The 15822-nt window shown below is 38.0% G+C and overlaps 1 non-coding gene across 1 annotated transcript; it reads right to left on the reverse strand.

Moving 5' to 3' along the window:
- Window positions 1–7207: 7207 nt before the first annotated feature.
- LOC127124000 (small nucleolar RNA R71) lies at window positions 7208–7314 on the reverse strand. Its single transcript, XR_007803645.1, has one exon. It is a non-coding gene; the product is annotated as a small nucleolar RNA R71 (small nucleolar RNA).
- Window positions 7315–15822: the final 8508 nt, after the last annotated feature.

Here is a 15822-nt window from a genome sequence, read left to right on the forward strand (position 1 = left end):
TTTCGTCGTCGTGCGATTGATCAGAAAAACCTTTTCATAAACGAAAGACACCTTGTCTTAAGGTGATGTAAAGCAATGCTTCGGCCATAACTGTTGAGTTGAGATAAGTGACGTTTTTCCGAATGTTGATTTGTAAATCCATTCGATGTGTGGTATACGTCCGCTCCTCATGTGTTTAGGGTAAAACAATATTTTTCGTCGGTTAATAGAATATAGCTTTTGCTAAAATCGACCAACAAACAAATATTTTCTACCTAGAACTACGTAAGCCTTGAGTTCTCTATTGAGATACGTAGGAGCAGGATTGCGGAATCTTGTCAGGCCCATTAATAAAAAACTTAGGTTTAGTCCCCTTTGTTGCAAAGATCCAAAAGCATCTTCTCTTTTCTTTTGATCCTATTATTCTTTCCCTCATAATAACTTGAGAAGCCTAACATTTCAAGCTAACACTAATGCGCACAATTAACCTAACGATTCCCGTTGAGTACAACGAACGTTAGGGGTGCTAATACCTTCCCCTTGCGTAATCGACTCCCGAACCCTGATTTGGTTGCGACGACCATAATCATTCTCGTTCTTTCTTGGGTTTTATCGATATTTCCCCTTTCCTTTTTAGGAATAATATATGTTCGATGGCGACTCTGTTCAGTCCATCACGCGAGTGTGCGATTGCGCCTTGCTAAGTCGTGTTCTCATTTTTCAAGGTGCGACAGTATGGTTTGAACCAAGGGTTGTGTTGTTTGAATCCACAAGGTAAGTGTGTCTGAACCAAATAGTGTGGCATTAACCAATAAATGGTATGGCCAAAGAGAATAAAATAATGTGGCATTAACCAATAGATGGTGATTAGCCAAAGGAAACAAAGGAGTGTGACATTAACCAATATATGGTGTTTAGCCTATAAGAGAAAGAGAAAATGTTATTTGAATCAAAGAGTGCGGCGTTAACCAATAGATGGTATGGACAAGGAGAAAAGAGAGGGTGTTTGCCTAAGCACGAGAGGACTGGCAAGCAAACATGAAAGTAAGAAAGGGTTCACCTAAGCACGAGAGGACTGATAAGACAAACATGAATGAGAAATGGATTTCCTAAGCACGAGAGGTCTGACAAGGAAAATAAGTAGGATAGAAAGGATTTGCATAAGCACGAGAGGACTAATAGGGAGAACATAAATGAGAAATGGTTTGCCTAAGCACAAGAGGACTGATAAGGCAAATAATGCATGAGGGGAGCATTTGCCTAAGCACAAGGTCTGATAAGGTAAACAATGTATGAGAGAGAAGTTGGCCTAAGAATGAGGTACGAAAAGGCAACCAATAAAGAAAAGCGTTTGTCTAAGCACAAGATCTGACAAGACAAACATGCATGAAGAAAGTGTTTTACCTAAGCTCAAGATCTGAAAAGGTAAACAATGCATACATAATGAATTTTCCTAAGCACGAGATATGACAAGGAAAACAAGAATGAAAATGGATTTGCCTAAGCATGAGGTCTGACAAAGCAAACAAGGATGCAAATGGTTTGTATAAGCACAAGGTCGGACAAGACAAACAATGTATGAGAAGGAAGTTTACCTAAACACGAGGTCTGACAAGGCAAATAAGAAAGCAAAATTCTTTATTTAGAAATGGGTATTTGACCATGAGGTATTTAAACCTAAGAAGGCATGGAAATCCAAAGAGTGTATTGTTTGGTCCAAAGACAAAAGTATAGTTGATAAGGTAATGGTGCAATGTTGAAATGTTTAGGGTGAAAGGTTTGTATGTTGCCCTAAGGCGGAAGAATTGTATTTGATTAGTTATGATTAATTTCTTTATGAAATTTGTGAAGAAAGTTTAATCGTTGGTACTTAGAGGGAGACAAGCATCTAACCACAAGCTAAGTACAGTCAGTAATTAGAATACTTGAGAGATAAGAGGACAGTGACATCCTAACCACTCTTTTTCTCCCTAAGAGGGCCGAATTAAACTCGTTTTATTGTTAAGTGTTTTGAAGGGAATACAAGTATTGAGCCACAAGATAGGTAGGGCCGACAACCCAAGTACTCGAGAAATATTGTGTACAAGTACGTACACCGCATTCTTTTTCATCCAGTTTATTGTAAAAATATTTTGAAAATGACTTGATGTTGAATCAAGTGTTTGAAGTTTTTGTCAATTATGAAAGGAGTGAGAATGCGAGTGAGATGAAAGTGTGAGAATGGAATGGAATGGAAGAGATACTTGACGCTGGATCAAGCATTCACGTTACTTTCAAATGAGTTTGATATGGAAAAGCACTTGACATTGGATTAAGTGTATTTTTATTCTTTTAGAAAGAGTTCTTTTTTATTGTTTTGGTTTTATCTTGTTTATTAACATATGCAAATGAAGCACCAAAGAAAAGTAAGTTCTACACTATTACATGTTCATGGGGATTGGGAACATTTTACCCATAATGGGGGATGAGTCATAAACCATGCAAGAATTAAGAAGATTAATACAAGCATACACGAATCATTCAAGACATCAAAATAAACCATACAACCATACAAAGTGACCATCTACAATCACAATTCATGAATTAAGATGTAATCAATAGTAAAGTCAAGGGGCCTAAAATATAATGAAGATTAAAAGATGAAACTCTAAGTATTAAATTAAACCCTAATTAGCTAACATTTATTATTTATCTTTATTATTCTTCTAAAATATGGGAAAAACAATTCAAGCCTAAAAATATAAGTACTATCATGAATTTTCTACTTGTTCATCAAAAAATAAAATGTGATAAAAAACATTAAAATGAATTAATTAAAATACAAAACAAATGATAAAAAACACAAAAGAATTAAAAAAAATGAGTAAAAGTTGGGGGCGCATGGGCCAACAGGAGTGTAGTGAGCAAAATTGGATGGGCCCGGTTTAGAATGAGGCCCAGAGTTATGTGGTGTGATATAATTTAGGCCAAGGGTGCATGGGAGCAATATGCAGGTGAGTATAGTAAATGTTTGGGGCCTAAACTCAAGACTCTGGGCCCAAACGGAAGTGGAATCCTGAGGGAGGGAATCGAATTTCAAATCTATAACACATGGCTCCTCACGTGAACTTCCTTCCATACATTTCGCCAGAGAAACGCCTCACCGCGCCAGAAATCCCTTCCAGCGGCGGGGCTCTATCAATCCAAAGAAAAAGACCCTTAAAAGAACCGTCTTAAAGTCCTCTATCCAAATCCTCCATCAATTTTCCCCAGTGCTTACCCTAAAACTCAGATCGAAGAAAAAACACAATGAACCCTAGTTAATGAAACCATAAATTAAACGCACGTATGGAGGAATCAAATCCTCTCACATTAGGGTTTCGGTTCCCCAAGCTATCAACTACATGGTGGTATCAGAATTAGGGAAAAGGTTGAAGAATTTCTTACCTTCGAGGAAGAAAAGCTCCCTGGTAATTGTTGAATTTCAAAGAGGATGAAGGTAAATGAAGAAAAGAAAACCAGAGGGATCTTCAATACAGGTGAGAATTCAAATTCAATTGCCCAATAATCTTCTTCTTCTCTCAATGATTCTTTCTTCCTCTTCCCTGATTCTTTAGCCTGTAGGATTTGTGACTATGTTGATGCTTGTGTTGCTGAGTGCGTGAGGAATTGAGAAGAGTGGTTGAGAGGATTGCGAGTGATTCAATGGGGGAGGGTGTTGGTGTAGGGTTAGAGTGTCGGGTTTTTGTTATCGTCTCCACAGGGATTGTGAGATATCACCGCCGTTCGACAGTTGTTCAATTCTTAACTTAAAGTAACAAGGGGTTTTAGGTTTTTGGTAACTGTAGCTTGCGTAAATGAGTAAGAAATTGCGGTAAAAGATTTGGTTTTACGATTTGAGAAATATTGTCAAAGTTTAGGGTTCGACGATCACTTTGCATGCATATGTTCGATCAACAAAACTCATAAACTCCTTTAGATGATAAACTATTTCACAAAGTCCTCCCAATGTGTTTATCTCTAACACACATTGTGGTTTTTCCCATTTTGATCCATTGTTGATCTCTCACACGATCTATCAAAATGACAACTTTTTGGTTCAACTTTATAGTGAACAAAATCATTCATTACTATCTCTAGCTAACAAACAAGATTGGATGAAAACCTAGGTAAAGAGTTGGAAAACATCTCTCGATCATAAACCAACACAAAGAGTTATCAATAAAACAAAGTTTTCACCATATATTCATCATTAAAGAGTTTACAAATTAAGATCATCCCATATACATACAAAGCTTATGATCATCTACATCTAACCTTGACAAAATGAAGGACTTAGCTACTCATTTTCATGGTAGCTTGGTCAACAAGTTTCGGTTGAAGGTTGATCAACATCTGAGTCGAAGAATCGAGATTGGATGGGAATCCACCTTCTTTTTATGGAATATTGTTAAGAGATGAAGAAAATGAGAAAATGGGTTTCTAAGGTACACAAATATGATCCCAAGAAATGCTGAAAAATATCTAAAAATGCTAAGTGTCCTTTCCAAAAAGTAGCCCCTGCTACTTATAGTACTGGTTACTGAGCTGTCATGCTCGCTAGGCGAGCAGAATGGTTCACCTAGCGAGCCCCAAAATAGGCCACCAGAAGTGCCTGCACCCAGAGAAATCATCTAAGTCCAGAATGCATGTGTTCGCTAGGCGAAGAATCCTTCGCTAGGCGAAGCCCACGCTTCCTCCTTCGCTCCAGCGAGTTTAGATGGTTTTGCTACTGGAATTGCTCGCTGGGAACTCGCTGGATGTTCGCCTAGCGAATGAGTGCTAGCTATGGTTTTGTACAAGTCCGAGGGTTGATAACATGAAACTATATCACATTTTTAGACTTGATTTAATTAAATTATATCGTTATTTGATTCAATTTATTTTATATTATTCGATATTACTCGGCATTTTCTTATTATTTATTTCAGGTATCATTATTTAAAGCACATGTGAAAAAGAAAGAAAAGGGGTGCAAAAAGAAGATTTTCTAGGAAAAGCAGCAAGCTGAAGCACCAAAGCCCAGCCCACGTTTGGAACAAAGAAAATTGTTGTCACAACCGCAACAAGCACGTGCCGACCGCCACGTCCTAAGACCTAGTGTTACGACCGTAACACATAGTGTGACGGACGTCACACATTCCACTCCTATATTTTTGGCTTTACGTGCGTAACGGAGTGGACGGTTTCCCCCTAAATTTTCTCATGCACTCGAAGACGCTTTGAACCATACTGAAGACACATTCTAGGAGACGGTTATCTTGGGAGGTTAATATAAATAAACCTCACAAAAGCCAATTGCATCTCTCTCTTCTCCGTACAATTTTTCCAGCATTCTAAGTTTTGCAAGCAATTTATTTCTTTCTTTTTTCTAGTTTAATTTCTGAAGCATACAATTTATTTTCTCACGATAGTTTCTACACCGGAAACTATTGTGTAATTTTTACTGGATCTAACCTTACGTTAGATCATAGTGTTTTATTTCCTTGTTTTTACTTTCCTATCGGATCTAGAATTGTGAAGAACAAATCCAACCGACTTGTGGTGGAGTGTTCGAGCATCGAAGCGTAGAAGATAAAATCCAGATTTCTAGTATTTTTCCAGGTTCATTAATTAATTGATTTATCGTTTTAATTTACATATGCTTTGTTCCGCTGTTTATATATGTTGTTTGTTTGATATGGCCGTATTTATGCATGATTATTGTTTATGCATGTTCATCATGTCTGGCTAATTAATTTAGATATCGGTATGTAAAGTAAGCGGAATTAAGGAATCAAAGTTGAGTTGGTTTAAATTTATTTCAGAATATAGTCACTCTTTTTCTGGTCTCAATTTACAAAGTTAATACCAAGGTTTTTGTACGAGAGTAAAAGACATAAAGAAGTTAAAATCAATAGAACGACGGTTTGAGTTTTTAACTGGACAGTGTAAATTGAACATTAACTTTAAATCAGGGAGAAAGCAATTTTTAAGGTTAATTAAATTCTAATTATTTTCAAAAATTATTTTTAAAAGTTAAATGTGAGGACGAGAGTTAAGCATTTAAGTTTAATCATATAATCTAAGTCAACAGAGCGAGAGTTTGAGACGAGGGCGTTTAAACGGTTAGTATTTTCTCAAAAGGAGTTTCTATAGATTCTATTATTTTCAAAAGTGATTTTAGACTTAACGAAATAGTGAGAGCGTACGTTAAAATATAAAGTCATAGTCTGATTCAACAAAGCGAGAGTTTGAGGAAAAGACTTTTAATTAATAGTGTCTACTGAAAAGACTTATTTTAAAATTAAGAAAAAGACCAACGAAGATTTGATTCCCCAAATACGACGAACTACATACTGATATCCATATTATTTGATATTTTATCTAGATCCAAATTTAGTTTTATTTTTTTTCCCCTAATCATTAAAGTATCATCCACCTTAGCTTTACGCAGTAACCCTAGAAAAATGGTAGATCGATTCATTAAGTTCCTGTGGGATCGATATCTTTTAAAACTACGCGATTAGACTGTGCGCTTGCAGTTAGTACCCCAATAGACTCATAAAGTCGCGATCAAGTTTTTGACGCCGTTGCCGGGGACTTTTATTTAGTCGATATCGTAACTCTTCTGTTACGCTGTAGAGACTAAGGCAATTTTTATTTTTTTCCTTTTTCGTTGATTTGTATGCCACACACTCGCTCACAAGGCGAGCCGTACTACTTACGAATCAACGACGTCGAACGATATCTCCGATTATTATGACAAATTCGGGAGTATCATGCTAGAAACAATCTTCCTCCAATCGAAGTTCCTGATCTCAAAAATCTCCTTCCTTTAACGATACCAGCGATGGCCGAACCAGCTCGTGCTCTTCGAGATTACGCTGCTTCATCATAGGATGAGCCGCATTCGAGTATTGCTCCACCCGCAATCGAAGCGAACAACTTCGAACTTAAACCTTCATTGTTGCAGGCAGTGCAACAGAATCAATTTTTTGGAAATCCTACCGAGGATCCAAACCTTCATTTATCCGTATTTGTCCAATACGCTGACACTGTTAAAGCTAATGGTGTCACTTCAGAGGCAATTCGACTTCGTCTCTTTCCTTTCTCATTAAGAGATAAAGCTAGAAGATGGCTTCAGTCTCTTCCTTCCAACTCAGTCACCACATGGAATGAGTTGAAGAAAGTCTTTCTTGCCCGATATTTTCCTCCAAGCAAAACAGCTATGTTGAGAGCCCAGATAAATGGATTTAAGCAAAAAGATAACGAATCTCTTTTCGAAGCATGGGAAAGATACAAGGACATGATGAGACTTTTCCCACACCATGGTTTAGAGGACTGGTTAGTAATTCACACCTTCTACAATGGTCTCTTGTACAACACAAGGTTAACAATAGACGTCGCCGCCGGTGGTGCGCTTATGGATAAACCTTACACCGACGCTTATCAACTTATCGAGAGCATGGCTCAAAATCATTATCAGTGGGGAAGCGACCGAACAGTGGTAGAAAAACCTCAAACAAAAGGTGGCATGTACGAGATAAGTAGCCTTGATCATGTTAATGCAAAAGTGGATGCTCTTGCCCAGAAAATTGAAAGTTTAAATGTATCACCTCCAGCCACCGTGGTTGTCGTAACTCAAAATTGCGAGGTCTGTGGAATTCAAGGTCACACTCCTACAGATTGTCAACTCCTAACAGGAATTCAAACAGAACAGGTGAACTATGCTCAAGGAAATCCTTACTCGAATACCTATAACTCAAACTGGAAGAACCATCCTAATTTCTCGTATAAAAGTAACAACGCTTTATACGCACCAGGTCAAGCTCCCAGTCAAGCTCCAGCTGTACCACCTGGATATCAAAAGCCGACCCCATCTACACCTAACAATAACGTTCCTAGGAAATCCAACTTGGAAATCATGATGGAGAACTTCATAGCTTCTCAACAGCAAACCAATAAAGAGTTCTTAAACCAGAATGTACACACTAGCGAACAAATTAAACAACTAGCAAGTAAAGTAGATGCCCTGGCTACCCATAACAAAATGCTTGAAACACAAATCTCGCAAGTAGCTCAACAACAAGCGTCTACTGCTGCCCCAACTAGTACATTTCCTGGACAGCCACAACCTAATCCGAAAGGCCACGCTCATGCAATTATCTTACGAAGTGGTACAGAGGTAGAAGGACCATCTGACCCAAGGATTGAGAACCAAAACTCTAAAAAGTCAACTGAGGAAGAAGGTAAACCTAAGGAAAAGGAAGAGTGTAATGAGGAAACCGTAGAAAAAAAAGAACCTTATGTACCTCCACCACCTTACAAACCACCTATCCCTTATCCTCAAAGGCTAATTAAAACCAAAAACGGGGGCCAATTTAAAAAATTTGTTGACCTACTGAAACAATTAAACATCACAATTCCTTTTACAGAAGCTATTACACAAATGCCCTCATATGCTAAGTTCTTAAAAGAAATTTTATCTAATAAAAGGAAACTTGAAGATAACGAAACCGTTACACTCACTGCTGAGTGTAGTGCAATAATCCAAAATATGCCTCCTAAACTTAAAGATCCTGGTAGTTTTTCTATACCCTGTCATATAGGAAAATTTGTCATAGGCAAAGCTTTATGCGATTTAGGAGCCGGTATCAGTGTTATGCCCTTGTCCATATGCAAGAAACTTGAAATGGGAGAATTAAGACCAACTAAAATGTCTGTGCAATTAGCAGATCGTTCCGTTAAATATCCCGTAGGAATTCTTGAAAACGTTCCCGTACGCATAGGTTAATTCTACATTCCCACCGATTTTATAATTATGGACATAAGAGAAGATGAAGTTACCCCCATTATATTGGGAAGACCCTTCTTAGCAACTGTCGGTGCTATCATTGACATAAAACGAGGACGACTCACTTTCGAAGTAGGAGAAGAGAAAATTGAGTTTATTCTTTCCCAATTTTTGAAAGCACCTGCGATAGAAGACACATGTTACTTCATGGATATCATTGATGAATGCATAAAAGAAACAGAATTCGAAAATGACGATTTGTCCGACTATCGTGTAGAAGACAGACTGAACCAATGTTTAGCAATAACATCAGATCCTACGCAATGCCTTAAGAAACCAACCCCTGACCTGAAAACACTTCCCCAAAATCTGAGATATGAATTCCTAGACTTAGAACTTGAACGACCAGTAATAGTCAATGCAGACCTAGGAAAACTTGAAACCGAAAAACTTCTACATATCTTAAGAAAATATCCAATCTCATTAGGATACAACATCACCGATCTTAAAGGGATAAGTCATTCTATTTGTATGCACCGCATCATGCTAGAAGAAGATTGTAAGACTTCTAGGGAACATCAGAGGAGACTAAACCCGATCATGAGCGAGGTAGTGAAGAAGGAAGTAACGAAGTTATTAGAGGCAGGTATCATATATCCTATATATGATAGCAAATGGGTTAGTCCTGTACACGTAGTACCAAAGAAAGGAGGTATAACAGTGATCGAAAATGAAAAAGGAGAAACTATAACCAAACGAATTGAATCGGGATGGAGAATATGCATTGATTATAGAAAGCTAAACAAAGCAACCCGAAAAGATCATTTTCCTTTACCATTCATAGACCAGATGTTAGAACGACTAGCCAAGCATTCTCATTTCTGCTATCTGGACGGTTACTCAGGTTTCTTTCAAATACCAATTCATCCTGATGACCAAGAAAAGACAACGTTCACATGTCCTTTTGGTACCTTCGCTTATCGACGAATGCTGTTTGGCTTGTGCAATGCTCCTGCAACTTTCCAAAGGTGCATGATGGCAATATTCGCCGATTTTCTCGAAAACATCATGGAAGTCTTTATGGATGACTTTTCCGTATGCGGGCAAAGTTTCGAAGAATGTCTTGAAAACCTAGAAAGAGTTCTAGAACGATGTGTAAAAGTAAACCTAGTACTTAATTGGGAAAAATGTCACTTTATGGTACAAGAAGGAATTGTTTTAGGACACATCATATCAAATAGAGGAATTGAAGTAGACAAAGCCAAAATCGAAGTAATCGAAAACCTTCAACCTCCGAAAACCGTGAGGGAAATACGAAGCTTCTTAGGACATGCCGGTTTTTACCGACGATTCATTAAAGATTTCTCTAAAATAACTAAACCTTTAACCGAATTATTAATGAAAGACGCTGAATTCATCTTCGACAATAAATGTTTAGAAGCATTTCAAACACTTAAACAAGTATTGATCTCCGCGCCCATAATGCAGACCCCGGATTGGAATGAACCTTTCGAAATAATGTGTGACGCAAGTGACTACGCCGTAGGCGCTGTTCTAGGACAACGAAAGGATAAAAAACTTCACGTCATATATTATGCGAGTAAAACTCTAGATGAAGCGCAAATGAATTACGCCACGACCGAGAAAGAACTTTTAGCAGTAGTATTTGCACTAGATAAATTTTGTTCCTACTTGGTCGGAGCTAAAATAATCGTTTACACTAATCACGCTGCCATTAAGTACCTCTTAACAAAAAAGGACGCTAAACCTAGACTCCTAAGGTGAATCTTGTTGCTACAAGAATTTGATTTGGAAATCAAAGATAAAAAAGGAACTGAAAACGTAGGAGCAGATCACCTCTCTAGACTCGAAAACCTGGAACCGGAAAGAACATCGATCAATGATGATTTCTCGTACGATAAACTTATAGCTAATTTGGAAGAAAATAGAGCTGACAAACAGGTAGAGACCACCTTGGCTGTATGCGTTACACCATGGTACGCTGACTTTGTCAATTATTTAGCCGCCGGAGTGGTTCCACTTGATTTATCCTACCAACAAAAGAAACGATTCTTCCATGACATAAAACATTATTACTGGGACGACCCTTTACTTTTCAAAAGAGGCTCCGATGGTATTTTCCGTCGCTGTATACCTGAAGAAGAGGTAGAAAGTATAATCCGACATTGTCATTCTGCTCCTTATGGTGGACATGCAAGTACATCCAAAACCCGCTCTAAAATCCTACAAGCCGGTCTTTATTGGCCAAACATATGGAAGGATGTACATACCGCTGTCAAGAAATGCGATAGGTGTCAACGCACAGGAAACATATCTAGACGTGACGAAATGCCACAAAAAGGCATTTTGGAAGTAGAAATTTTCGATGTGTGGGGAATAGATTTCATGGGACCTTTTCCACCTTCTTTTGGTAACAAGTACATACTCGTAGCGGTTGACTACATATCAAAATGGATTGAGGCTATAGCTTCTCCAACAAACGACACACGAGTAGTAATTAAAGTCTTTAAGAATATAATCTTTCCAAGATTTGGTGTCCCAAGAATAGTCATCAGTGACGGTGGATCTCATTTCATATCTAAAATACTCGAAAAATTATTGTTAAAGTATGGTGTAAAACATCGAGTAGCAACACCTTACCATCCTCAAACTAGTGGACAAGTGGAAGTGTCTAATAGAGAAATTAAACAGATATTGGAAAAAACTGTCGCTACATCGAGGAAAGACTGGTCATCAAAATTACCCGAAGCTTTATGAGCATATCGAACCGCTTACAAAACTCCCATAGGAACAACCCCATTTAAGCTTATTTATGGTAAATCGTGTCACCTCCTAGTGGAGTTAGAACATAAGGCCTATTGGGCTATTAAAAATTTAAATTTAAACTATAAGGCCGCCGGTGAAAAGTGAATTCTAGATATAAACGAATTAGAGGAACTTAGACAAGATGTATACGAAAATGCTAAAATCTACAAGGAAAGAACGAAAAAATGGCATGATAAACGTATATCAAGGAAAACTTTCAAACAAGGCGATGTAGTCCTATTGTTTAACTCTAGACTTAAGTTATTCCCTGGAAAACTACGCTCTAGGTGGTTTGGCCCTTTCAAAGTCACTAATGTCTTTTCTAGTGGGGCTGTAGAAATTAAAGGAAAATCTATTGAATCATTTATCGTAAACGGGCAGCGTCTAAAACATTATCATTATGCTGAAAACAATGAAGACTCACAAGTCCTGCACTTAGACGTATTGTCTCCAAAATTAATAGATTAATATTTAATAGTTTTTTGTCGAGCTTGCGACATTAAACAAAGCGCTTCGTGGGAGACAACCCACAAATTTTTATTTTTCTTTGATTATTCTTTTGATTTTATTCAGTTTTCATTCTTCATTTTCTTTATTTTATTAAATTTTTCTTCTTTTCTTCTTTCGGTATCTGGCCAAATCCTGACTAAAATTCTTGTTTCTCTTTTCTTTAGTTAACACTGACTTGATGACACATATTGATCATATGGGTATTAATTTCCGAGGGAGAGCTCAAAGACAAAAATTTGAAGAACTTGCTGAGAGAGAGATGCACCCAAATTTTTATGCTGATGATTGTGCAATGACCGTACTTGGGCTAAGAGATAGTGTCCTATATTTGCTGAATCAAATAGGGTGGGAAACTATTCCTATTCGAAGACAATTTGTTACTTACCGGAGGCTAACTCTAGAATTCCTTAGCTCCCTGATTTATTTACCGAACCATGGAAAAGGAATAAACCGAGGTTTCATTCAATTCAGGATGTTCAATATGGAGTATCAGTATAACATTAGAGAATTTACTAACCTCTTAGGGTTCCCTACTTCTTTTGACACATTCACCATGAACCAAGAGGACCTCTTTGAATATCGAGAGCTTGAGCATTTTTGGGGAAGTTTGACGGGAAATGACGAACTTGAGGAACATGAGTTTCTTTCTGGAAACATACATAACCCAACTTTTCGTTATTTCCACAAGATCCTAGTACACACTCTTTTTGGGAAAAGTTCAAACATTACCACAGTATCACGTGATGAACTTTTCATAATATTTTGTGTTTCCCAGAATCGTCTAGTGAATGGTGCCACTTATATGTTGGCGAGTTTTGACCTTCTTATTCAAGATGACCGTGCACCGATTCAAATAGGGGGATTGATAACTATGATTGCTAATGCTATTGGATTGTGCCAACCCATGCTTGATTTGAACCCTTTTTGCGGTATTCAGCCTATGAATATAAATTTCCTTTTCAACACTATGTTTATAGGAAACCTTGGACCTAAAGAGTTTGAACTATTAATTAACAACCAAGCTTTTTACCTATTCACCATGCCTAGCCCGATGACTAGTGTCCATAACCGAAATAATTGGCTCTACAACCTGAATGGAATGCCTTCTCCTGTTAGATCTGTTGAAACCATCCAAGATTATGAGATCCTTGACAACCAGATTCCTAATGCTGAGTCTGATCCGCAGACACCAACTGGTTACCATGATGCTGCCTCTCCACCTCATCCTATCCCGTCCGCAGAATCGGGAGTACCTGATTTTAGACATCATATGCCCGGAACTGATTATAATACCGCTATTCAAGCTTTGATGTCAGAACAAGATGCCATTAGAGAAGAGTTAACTATGATGGGACATGAATTTATGGAACACATGAGTAGAATGACAAATCAATTTCACGAGTTGCTACACTGTGTCAATTCCTTTGCTCCTCCGACGAGAGATTCTACAAGTGGCTAGAAGAATTGCAGTTAACTAGTTTTAGTCTTAGGAAATTTATAGTTTCGTTTGACAATATTTTTAATCTTAGGATTTTTTTTCCGCATGTTTTATTTTATCTTCAGGCAAATATTACATTATGTTTATTTTTATGAAGCTACAGGCATCATTGGTTAAATTAAATTTCATTTTGATTTATGCACTGTCTAAAATTACCAATGCTGATATATATTGTATGCTACTACTTACATGCTAAATTTCTGATCACGTACAAGTATACACTACTCCTAATATTATATACTACCACCTGTATTTTTGCTTATTAGAGAAAAAATATATATTCTATGGTGTAGTAAAGTAGCATCCATGACACAATTTATAAAGTCAAAGTAGCATTGATATTTATGGTCATGGCAATTCAAATTTAAAAAAATAAATAAATAAAAAATAAATAAAATATAATAATAATAATAAAACAAAACTTGCCACCCTGCATCGTGACGAACGTTTTGACCGTTGCAAACTCAGAGGTGTGACGAGCGTCACGCATGCTGTCACGGTCGCAACACCCTCATGAGCCCGTCACGCATGCTGTCACGAACGTGACAACTTGCTTTCTCGTAAATGTTTTTTACCGTTATGCTGTCACGAACGTGACACAATACTGTCACGAACGTGACACACTGCTGCCTCGTAACCGTGTCATGACCGTTACCCCCATTCAATTCACCTCTTTATCCCCCATTAATTTTTTTTCTCACCAACTTCTCCTCCCAATTTCAAAACTCTTTCTTTAAATACCTTCACCATATTTTTCTTCCTACACCACATCATTCCAAAAACCACTATATAAAAAAAAATTCATCCCCTCTTCCTTTCTCCTTTTTTTCTACCTACCAATTAAAATGGCGAAGAACCAACATCAAGAAATGCAATTTGGAAATATTATTTTCCGAACTGAAGATAGAAACTATCAACGGGAGCAGTTTGTTCGTTTCCAGCAACGCGGTGTCACATCTACCAGATACCCCTATTTCAATTGCTTACAAGAATTGGGATTACATCAAGGAGTGCAATGGCTGCTTAGGCTATCCGATTTAACTTTTCTGTGCACACAAAATCACCCAACATACCCATCACTCACCTTGGAGTTTTTAAGCTCTTATTCATACACCACTCCAACCGATGAGGACGAGTACTTAACCGGTGTCGCAAAATTCTGTATGTTCAACACTGAGTACGCACTATCTCAAGAACAGTTGAGTGCCATGCTATGTTTTCCTGAAGGAGACGACGTCCACCCAAGAATCCCTCCAAACTCAGAGTGGAACACGATCCCATTCGAACTTTTTGGAAAAATATCTGGTGTGGTAACCACCAATTGGGATGCATTACTTGCTTCACACATACACAACCCCACTATCCGGTATTTTATCCGTATTTTGCAAAACACCATCTTTGGAAGAGCCAACAACAACAAAGTTAACGCTAAAGAATTATTCTTCCTACACTGCATCTTTTCAGCAAATACAAGGGTCAACACCACCTCTCTCTTACTTCACCATATCCGTACCCTTTGTGCTCGAGGCAATCAACCTTTTGTGATTGGCGGATTAATAACCACCATCGCACTCGGTTTAAATTTAGGGGACCGACTTCAGAATTTGCAATCTTTGCCACCCCTGTTTATGGATATCAGCTATTGTCGCTCCTGCCGCTTAATCAAAAATAGGGTAGGCGGGAATTATTATCTTATGGTGAATAACCAAGAAATCCCAAGCGTCGTTTTGCCCAACATTGCACTCACCGATGTTACTAACCCCAACAGATTCATCTACGATTTGAATGCTCCTGAACCTACCATGCCTACACAAGCAAACCCGCCCCCAGATGAGTTTGATGAAATGGAGCAAGGTGATCCAGATCCTGAATAACATTCTGTCCCACATAATCCTTCCGATAATGTAGCTGGTCCATCCTCCCGACGTCGTCGAAGAAGAAGGCCTGCAACAAATGATGACATCATGGATGCTATTGAACATCAAGGCCAACGGCTTGATGCCATGCATGCGCAGAATAACAAAGTAATGCAACTGATGCGCCAGATGCAACAACAACAACAAGAGAGGAATGCAATAACCGACCAGAGGTTCACTGACTTGCTTAACAGGTTTGATGACTTGGCAGTACGTGAACGATCACCGGGTCCGAGAACAAGAGGACGCAGGCAGAATTGAGTTTACGTACCATCTTTTCCTTTTTTTCTTTTTCGTTT

Source organism: Lathyrus oleraceus, chromosome 2 (genome assembly GCF_024323335.1).
Source record: "Lathyrus oleraceus cultivar Zhongwan6 chromosome 2, CAAS_Psat_ZW6_1.0, whole genome shotgun sequence".
Lineage (NCBI taxonomy): Eukaryota > Viridiplantae > Streptophyta > Magnoliopsida > Fabales > Fabaceae > Lathyrus > Lathyrus oleraceus.